Source organism: Triticum dicoccoides, chromosome 7A (genome assembly GCF_002162155.2).
Source record: "Triticum dicoccoides isolate Atlit2015 ecotype Zavitan chromosome 7A, WEW_v2.0, whole genome shotgun sequence".
In the NCBI taxonomy this organism is placed as follows: domain Eukaryota; kingdom Viridiplantae; phylum Streptophyta; class Magnoliopsida; order Poales; family Poaceae; genus Triticum; species Triticum dicoccoides.
In genome coordinates, this window is record NC_041392.1 from 53854032 (window position 1) to 53864892 (window position 10861).

Sequence of the window (10861 nt, forward strand, 5' to 3'; positions counted from 1 at the left end):
GGTGCTGCGTCGGATGAGATGAGATTAACTTAATTAGTTAGATTAATAATTCGGACTAAATTAGGAAGAACAGATCTACGTCTGGTTGGGAATTACCAATATATCCTTGAACGAAAATTTGATCAATCCATATTGGCCGTTGGATCAACTAAATACTACCCAATATGTTGAGTAGTACGATGCACCGTAAAAAGTCTCCAAAATATCTCAGCAGTGTTCCTTAAAAAAAAGAATTCCGCAACAGATCTATTTGTCATGCAGTACTATAAAGGATGTTGATACTTACATCTTAATAGAAATGCTTTTATGCATCGCAGTGATGTAGAAGCCGAGAGCCATTCCCTCCTTTTCAAAAAGTAAAAAAAGCTAGACGTGCAATAATTGTGTGAGCAGAATAGTGATGGATCGTTACAGCTGTTGGTCGTATAGCTAAATGGATGAGTAGCTAGAGATATGTAAATGTGGCATGCCATGGCACGGCAGGCCAGAATTAACGTGGACCAAGGAATATATGCATTGGCCTAGCCATAGACACAGAGTATCGATCCAGTCCCCCGAAAACCACTCTGATCTCTCCTGGATATGCAGGCAGTGCTCTCGCTGAATAACATGCATGCATGGTCTTTTCTCCGGTGGCGAAGGCCAAAGCAAAGGAAGCAAGAGCTATACCCACTGAGCAAGCAGCGGCACGTAACATCGCAAAAGATAGCTACCGCATCCGCTCGCTCCGAAATTCTCAGTCTCATCAGTCATCACGACGGCATGCAAGTACTCCCTCCGTCCAGAAATATTTGTCTTATAAATGAGTAAAATTGATGTATTTATAACTAAAATAAGTGTAGATACAACCATTTCTAGAACAACTATTTTCGAACGGACAGAGCAGTATTTACCCACCGCCACCGAGTATCAGATCGATCGCAGCTGGGGCGTCACGCATGCGTAGCCTTGAATTGCTGCTAGCACGAGACACCAACGGCCATTAGCAGTTACGTACCACTTGCTACACTTCAACGACTGGCAGGAGCAAATTAACGACTGATGAGAGAAGATAAAAAGCGAGACGTAGCTGGTATTACTTGGATCTTCGTCACTCGTTCCAAGTAAAGTCTTGCATAGCCTTTTCTGGAGGCCGAAAATGATATACTTACGGGCAACTTTCACGGGAGGCTGGCTACGCGCTGACGTGCCAGAACAAGAGAGCGATGTGAGCCGCAGTTCACGCAAAGTGAAAAGTTCAGCGCCAATCAACTGGCTCCCCCTCCGCGCGTAGATGTGAAAAGGCGATGGGAAAGGAGGGAGTAGCCGGCTCGGCCATGGGCAGTTGCGTACTACTCTACGTACGTAGGTAGTGGATGCGTACGTGGTGGAATTAGCGGAGACGACAGATAGAGCAAAGGCAAAGCGGAGACGACATAGCTAGTTACTTCACATTATGAGTATCACACATCCGCGCGTGTTTACGCATGGTCTTTTTTTTCCCGGAGGGATTGTTTCCGTTGTTTGTTCAGACTTGATGAAGGCGATGCCGCTGCCACGCTGGCCAGCCAGGTAAGCAGAGATAACGGAGCGTTGATGGAAGGCGACAGAAATGTACCAAATTGTAACCAAAACTTAAGTTGTGTGAGGGCATGTACAATGGTGCTATCTTAGGAGTGCCACGTAGCACGTAGGATAAATGATGAGGTGGAGAAGAGAGAACTTATAACAAAAAGGCTTGTCTTCTCTTATTTAAGATAAGACAAGAGATGCTCTCTTAACACAATTTGTCTCACCATGTTTTAAGGAATGACTACTTATTGAAGATAAGGCTAAGATATAACCCATTGTAGACATATTTTTTTGTCATCTCTTAATTACATGCAAGGCTTAAGATAAGATTGTCTTATCAACCATTGTACATGCCCTGATCAGTTTGTGGCATTTTTCAAGCCGTTGTATGAATCTGTACCACTTATGCAAGTTTGTGTACTATAGATGCAATTGACTATATTTCGAATCCCATTTCGAATACTAATTTTTCATTAGACGCCCTATGTACCCGAACATAGGGAGTATCTATATGGTGGAGGAAGTGTCCTTCTGACCTAAACTTTTCTTCATCCGCGGCGGTTGCTGTTCTGGTGCGTTGGTCCTATGAGGCCTTAGCACAATGACTTTTCGACTGTCTACTACAACAAGTTGGCCCGGCTCCGGCGAGGGAGGGGCGATGACGGTGGCGTGCCTTCGACTCGCTTCAGTGCTTGTAATCATCGCTAAATGGTCTACGAATCTGGATGTAATTTTTTATTATTTTTGTTGTTCGTTGTATTGTCATGATTGAAGATGAATAGATCAAAAGTCTCTCGCATAAAAAAAAGGTGATCACCACAGTTACTCCTGCACCAACCGACCCTACATGGTTTGGGTCGGCAGGTTAGGCCTGTCTGTGTGCGACCTGTGCGGCGCTGCATGTATACGTATGGGCCGAGAGGGTCCGATCTAGGTCCACGCGTTCGGATCCGATCTCACGCGATGCGATGAGTTCCCCATGCCAAGATCTCATCGCATCGACATACAAATCCTATTTACCACTTAAGGCATCACATACAGTTAAATCTGCACACGGCGCCCATGTTGATTTAACTGTGCGTGGTGCCTTAAGTGGTAAATACGAATCTTAAGTGGGCCGTCGGCCCATGTTGTCTCTCCCCCACCGATTTTGGGAAAGGTTCCCGGGAGCTCCTAACCGGCGTTCTCAGCGCCGGTTCTCATACTGGCGCCCGAAGGAGATTCTACTGGGCCGGGCCAGAAAAATTCATTCGCTACAGAGGAAGCGTGAAAAAAACGGCGCAAAAATGGTCCTCAGTGGAGAATCTCACGCCGTGACAACGGCGAACCAGTAAAACTAACCACCTAAGCTATCATGCGCTACAAACAAACTACAGGGAGAACCTTTTAAGTACATGTGTACCCTCGCAAACGTTTACTGTAGCGATTTTCTAAAAAAACATTTACTGTAGCGCTTTGATTTAATTTTCTTGAATACATTTTGGAAAAGGTTCACGAATTACAGAAAAGTTCATTTGTTTTGAAAAAAATTAATCGATTTTGAAAAAGGTTCACGATTTTGAGAAAAATGTCTTATCGATTTTGAAAAATAGTTCACAAAACTTGAGAAAAAAGTTCATATATTTGAAACAAGTTCATCAAGATTCAAAAAAGGTTCATCGATTCAGAAAAAAGTTCATCAAGATTCAAGAAAGGTTCATTGATTCAGAAAAAAGTTCACCAATTTTGAAAAATGTTCATCAATTGCGAAAAATAGTTCATTGATTTTAAAAAAGTTTACAAAAAAGTGAAAAAAGTTCATCAAATTTTAAATAATTTCATCAAAAATGAAAAAAATTCATCAAATCTGAAAAATAATTATCAACATTAGAAAAAGTTCCTCAAAATTCAAAAAAGTTCATCAAATTTGAAAAATAGTTCATCGAATTTGAACAAAAGTTCATCGAAATTCAAAAACAGTTCATCGATTTGAAGAAAACGTCCATGTATTTGCAAACCAGTTCATCGCACGAAGATGAAGAAAAAAAGAAAACAAAAAGTTTAAAAAGAAAAACCAATAAAAGGGAAAAGGGAAAAAGGAAAAAGGAAAAAAGGAAAAAAGGAAAAGGAAGAAGAACGATTAATAGAAGACAAAGGAAAACGCAACCAGATCCCGCCAAGTGGCCGATTGGTTAGACTAGCGTTCCTTAATGCTGGAGGTAGCTGGTTCGAATCCTAGCAGGATACCCTTTTTTACATATTAAGACAGGAAAGAAAACACGTTAGATGGGCCGGCCCAGAGCATCGCGGGGGTGTGCGCCCGTTTGCGCCAATGCCAGTAACGGGCGCAACGGGCGCCGTTTAGGAAATGCCAAGGTTCCCACTGGTTTTTTAGGTTGGGTTTCGTTAATTCTTATGTTTACTAGGGTTGGACCAGTTTTTTTGCCTTTTTTTCTTTTTTCTTTTTTTCTTTTTCTTGTTTCTTATTTCTTATTTCTGTTTTCCCTTTTCAGTTTTTTTCTTTTCATTTTACGTTAATGAATTTTTTTAAATTCATAATTTGTTTTCAAGTGTTTTGATTTTTTTTCAAACTAACAAAGTTTTTTGGATTTCATGGAATTTCTAATAATTCATGAACTTTTTTATTTTTTTGTGAAGTTTTTGAATTTCACAAACTTTTTAAGTTTTACGATTTTTTCCAATTTTATGAACCATTTTCAAATTCGTGACTTTTTTCAGATTCATGATATTTTTAATTTTGTGAACCTTTTGTAAATTTGCAAACTTTTCTCAAACTTGTGAACCTTTTTCAAATATAAACTTTTTCAATTTTGTGAATTTGGTTGCAAATTCGTGAACCTTTTGAAATTCATTTTTTTCTAAATTAATGAACCTTTTCAAATCCATGATTTTTTCCAGATTTATGTTGTTTCTTCAAAAAGTCAACGGTCACCGGTTGATGGTTGGCCAGTCAATGGTCAGGACCCAAATGGCGTGGCTTTTCTTAGGGGAACCCCAGTTTTTTTTTTTTTTGAGAATTGCTAACACTTTATTGAACAATGTGAATGTTTAAGGAAATACAAGAAGGGTCATGAGAAGAAATATGCCACAGATAGCAACCCTGATCAAGCATAGCAGAGTGTTTGGCAAGTAAATGAGCTTCTAAATTTGATAAATGAACATTAAACGCTAATCAATTTGCAAGGAAAGGGTTCAAGTCTGAAAATCAAATGCATCTAATGATGTAGATGTATCTAAATTAGTGAATTTTCACACCAACTGGAATTTTACAGAGTAAGGTAATAACAACATATTCCAGTCATTGTACATCAAGAATGCCAAGGTGGAAACAATGAAACATGTGCATAATATACTCTTGGATTATATTCCAATGATAATGAAAAAAATGTACATGGATATTTTCATGATTCCGAGGTCCTATTACATTTCCATAGAAAGGCATGTTTAACTTCCTCGATAGATAAAAAAGCCACTTATTGGGAGCCTCCCTAAAAAAATGGGTATTGGGAGGCCGTGACCTAGCAGAACCCCACATACTTTAGTCCCAATTATTTTTACTTTGCTATTTATCACACCTTTTGCATACAAAGCACCACTTCAACTACATTTTAACATCATATTAATTGATGGATGGATGATTCAACTGTAGTTTTTTCAGAAAAAATAAATACATTCTGGCCCTTTGATCGAGCACTTTGTGGTGAGGTCAGGAAGCATTGGCGTACTTTAGTTTCAAACTTTTTTACGGGAAGTTAAGCAGTTTTAGGGGATCTGTTAGAGTGCTCTAACTCCTAATAGTGATACTTTTTTTAGCTATACGTTTTCTGGGGATTTGCTAAAATGCTTTTTTCGAAGCACCAAGGTTTTTTTAGCACAAGTTACAGTACTTGTGTTTTCCGATGAAAATTTGCATACACTCGAATGGACGTGCCATTATTTTCTTTTTTTGTAATATGCAAAATTGACCTTGTTAAGAACATCTTCAACAGCCGCCCAACGTGCCGCACGTTAAAAACTACTTTACGCGCGTCTATCGCCTGATTTGGCGCGGCGGGTAGCGCTGACTCCAGCAGCCGCGCTAAAATGCAGCACGCACGTAGTTCCAGCAGCGCGCGAAAATACAGCGCGCGCGACTCTCACACAAATAACATATGCATTCCAAACACAAGCAGAAAGATCAAACACAAACAAAATAAATCAACAAAAAATAATTCAATTTCGTTATTACAACTCAAACAAATAGTTTATCATTCAATACAATAAATAATTCAACAATACAACAAATAATTCAACAATACAACATCAAACGCACAAATCATGATGCTCTTTTTCGGCCATTCCAAGCCCACCACTCCTTTACGATCCTTCTGAAGATCATCATGCGCTACGGGACGTCGAATGGCATGATAGGAAGCAACAAAACGGGCCGCCCTTTCAACCCTCCGTCGCACTCGCACGGGATATCCCAAGAGCTCATACTGAGAGTAGTCTACATCTTGGTCACGCTCATTCTCGATGATCATGTTGTACATGATCACACAAGCGTGCGTGATGTACCAAAGCATTTTTGATCCCAAAATCTAGTCGGTCCTCTCACAATAGCAAATTGGGCTTGCAAAATTCTAAAAACTCTCTCCACATCTTTTCTAGCCGCCGCCTGAGCATTGTGGAAATCAAGATTTTTCTTACTTCCATTTTTTCAACGGCTTCGCAAATGTTTGCCACTTTGGGTAGATCCCATCCGCAAGATAGTAGCCATAGTTGTATGTACGACCATTTTCTACAAACTGCACCAGTGGCAAATCACCATTTGCAATCTTATTCATCAGTGGTTTCCGGTTGACAACGTTGATGCCATTCAAAGATCGAGGCATTCCAAAGAAAGCATGCCAAATCCAAGTCTCTTGATCGGCCACCGCTTCAAGGATTATAGCGGAATCTTTTTTTGGCTGTGGAATTGCCCATGTCATGCCTTTGGACAATTCTTCCAACTCCAATGCATGCAATCTATTGAGCCAAACATACCTGGGAAGCCGCGAGCTTTGTTCATCTCCAGTAGCCTTGCGACGCCTTCAGCATTGGGAGATCTCAAATACTCCTGGTCAAACACTTGGACAATTCCGACGGCGAAGTGCTTGACACACATGATGGCTTGGCTCTCACCCATGGCCAAGTGATCATCAATTAGATCAGCCAGGATACTGTATGCCAACATACGCAAAGCGACTGTCACCTTCTAAAAGGTGCTATGCCCGAGCTCTCTGGCGGCGTTCCTCCTTTGCTGAAAAAACCGGTCATGGCTCGCTAGTTTCTCTGCAATGCGCCTGAACAACTCGGTGCTCATCCTAAACCGGCGACGAAAGTACGACTCCAGGTATGTGGGATTCTTCACAAAATAGTACCTCATCAATCTATTATGGGCATCGATCCTATCCCTCCAATTTTTTTGCCGACCCATAACCGAACCACCGTGCTTCGGTTTTTTATTGATGTGCATAGCTAGGATCATCGCAAGATCCTCCTCCTCTTCCATATCAAATTCTTCTTCGGAAGAATCATACGACGAACTCATCTACAATGTTCAATACTAGGCTTTAAAAACTACAATCAACATGCATCAAATTCATGAAGTTTGAGCAATACATACCTTGCGGACGTTTTGTCGAACACCTTGTGGGCACCGAGCGGCAATGAGCGGCCGGGCGCTGTTCGTCGAAGGACGGCTGCGTGCGAGGGGCGGCGGTGACTAGAGGGAGGCGGAGGTAGCCGCCGCGGCGCGGGGATTGGCTGGGGAAGCGCCGGAACAGTCGTTGGAATAAATGGGGTGGCGCAGGCGGCGGCGGCGCCGTGGCTAGATGGGGTAGGTGGAGTTACGAACGAGCGCTCGAGAGTCCATAGCACGGGAACGGACACAGCAAATAAGCGGCGCGCGATGGCGTTTCGACCCGTGCGCTAAATTAGATATGCCGCGCGTGGTTTTTACGCCTCCACTGAAGCGTCCGGAGCCGTAGCGCACGCGCGCAAAAAACACTGATTTTTCAATGCGGTGTATATAGCGCGGCGGTTGAAGATGCTCTAACCCATAAGCATAAGATTGCGCATACTGGTAGTATCTTGCATGCTACAACTCCCAGCAGATAAATTCCCCGCTCCTCTCCCTATTACAAACTCCTTTCTCACATTCGACAGACAGCAATAGCTATCGGTACCGACCCCGGACACGACCAAGCCCAGTTCTCTTCCGTCGTCACTCGTCAGGTGAGGTCACTGCTGGCCCGTCAGTTGTCACAAATACATATGGCCATTTCGTTCTCCGATCACAGGGCCGGCCGGCAGTAACAACGTGCGGTTAAAGTTGGCGACACGTCACAAAAGTGACAAAACCTAGCTACTGCGCTCCCTTGGAAATTCTCAGGCTCATCAACACCAACAAGAAGTATCACATCGGACGATCGCAGCTGGGCGTCACGCGTGCGTAGGCTAGTACTACTACTGCTACAACGAGACACCAACGACCATTAGCAGTTGCGTACCCCACTAACCACACTTCCATTACCGGAGCAAATTAACGACTAACGATCGAGAGGACATGAAAGTCGGAACACAGCCTTTTCTGGAGGCGGCAAAGGCCGATGGAGAGCGAGAGAGAAGAGAGTATGAGCACGTACGTAGTGGATGCGTGGTGGGGTAGAATCAGCGGGGACAGCTGAAACCAAAGGGGCGGTGGTAATTTTACGTCGAAACCAACGGCCATTAGCAGTTGCCACCTACTTCACACTTGAGTAACTATCGGAGGTAAGGATATATAGAAGATAAAAAGGCCAAAAGCATCGATAACAGGAGAGAAAATGGAGCGCTCGAAGCCGTAGCCTGGCCATTGCCACTGGTAGTGGACGCGTGGTGGAATTAGCAGAGACAGACAGAGGAAAGGGAAAGGCAAAAGGGAAGGGAAGGATCGGTGAAGAAGAAGTAAAGTGGATGATGATGGTGTGATCGATGCAGTGTCGGAAAAGTGGGGGATAATCCATGGAATATCCGCTCCCATCGTTGGGAGCGCAACGGCGCCGATGGATGGTCAAGGAGCGGCTAGCTGGCTAGCCAACCAACGTCGCACCATGCATGAGCTGGTTGACCGGCCCACGATGATGGGTAAAAAAATATATTACTTAGCTATAAGTATATCCACGCGTGTTTATGCATCGTCTTCTTTTTCCCGAGGAAATGTTTTTGTTGTTTGTTTAGACTTGCTCTTCGATTCTTTGGTGGTTGGATCCGACAAAGATGGTTTTTTTTGACGGTGCTACGAAGGGCTTACGCCAGCCTGAACCATTTTTATTATAGATAAAATTGAGATACAACACGACGGTTACAACAGATATTACCCGACATATAGGAGAAGGAACCAGGAACAACATAATAGAAGATGGAATAAAGAACTACAGAAAAAGAACCAGAAGCGAGCTACGACAAGCAGCCAACACCAAGAACTTAGCATCCATCACAACCAGTGGACCGAGAAGAGCGGGAACTAGCTTTGTTGGATCCGTCGAAAGGACATTCGCCGCCGAGAAGACGCAGAGAAGAAGTTGCCTGCTACCATGCAATCTCTGCACCTTGAAGAGCTAGGAGATCGTAGCCACCATCAAAGAGCATCCTGCTGCCTAGGAACGTCACTGCAGAGCAAGCCACAGACCGTGCCGAAGGGCAATATTCCGCCGAGATAGCCCTACACCTCCTTTGAGCCACACCACAGCCACCATCACAAATAGAGAGAACCATGGCAGTCCGCAGGCCACCAAACCTCAAAAGCCATCGAAGAGTGCCGAACACCGAGACCTCACCGCTACCATGAGCCCCCAAAAGAGAGGTCAACCATCAGCATAGGATGACCAAGGTACTGGTCGCCGCCACAGAGCACCTCCACCGCCACCGCCCAACAAACCAACAACCTGAACCAACACTCCAGCCTAGACATCTGACGACCAACCGCGGATCCCTGGCTCCTGAAACGACGCCCCCAAGGGGGAAACAACATTGAAGATGTCGTCGTCGTCCGATCCAGAGAAGGATCTGAGACTTTCGCCCGAAGCACAGAGAAAAAGCCGACTATGGTAGCTCCCCAATGATGCCTTCACGAAGGGACACGGCGCCAGGAGACGTCGTCATCATCGTTGCCGACGAGGTCGGCAATATGCTTTCGCCCGAAGCATCCCAGCCCGACCGACTCCGCAAACGCCGGCCGCCGAGTCCGGCAGCGATAGACCTCCCTCTTTCCTGCCAGTCCACGACGAGCGTCCCCGCCTGGTCCAGCAAGAGTCATCCGCAAATAGGCCTGGGCATTCGGTTAAACCGAGTAGTTCGGTTCGGTGCTTCGGTTGATATACAAATTCGGTTTCCTGGTTTGGCTGACCGATCGGTCTTTGGAAAAATCAATGACCGACACTTCGGTCCGCTCAGAATTCGGTTCGGTCCTCGGTTGTAACCGAAGAGACCCAGTGTTGGCAAAAGAGGAAGAAATCACGAGTCAAATCATGAAGAAAACAAGAACAAGCAGACAAAAATCAATCCGAACATACATAATGTACATGGTTGTGGGGACTGATACAAAGAAAACGGTATAGCCGGCTGAGCCCAAGACCACATCGGAGCAATGGACGTCGTCGGGCACCGAACAGGAGCCATGGGCGCCGCCGTCCACCACCGTGCAGGAGCCATGGGCACCGCCGGCCGCCGCCGCGCCACCGCGCAGGAGCCATGGCCGCAGGCGCGCATCGGTCGCCGCTAGTTTTTGCGCAAGGTGGGGATCGGAAGCGGAGACGCCTGCGCTTCGTGACGTGCGTGCGTGAAGCCTCGAACCAATACAAGATAAGATGCAGGAGCTGTGCGTGTTTGTGGCAGAGATAAGGCTAAAAAAACGTCGTGTAGTGGTTGGACTCTTACGAACTTGGATGGGCTGTTGGCCTTTGTACGCTGGGCTTTAATACAACATAGCATTTCGATTAATTCGGGTGATTCGGTCAACAGACTGGAATGACCGAATTCACCGAAGCAATTTCGGTTTCTCAGGTATGCTGACCGGGCAAACAACCGAAGCTTCGGTTCTCGGTATTTTCGGCTTCGGTCTCGGTTTTTTCGGCTGCGGTCTTCGGTTCTCGGTTTTTATGCCCATCCCTATCCGCAAACACATCCGCTCACCTCGAGCACCTGCACAGACAGAGTTGGTTCTGTCTCGGCTGCCACCTACACCCAACCCCTCACCGCCGGCCACAACACCACACCACCACACGCCTACCCCGCCGACAGCAGCCAC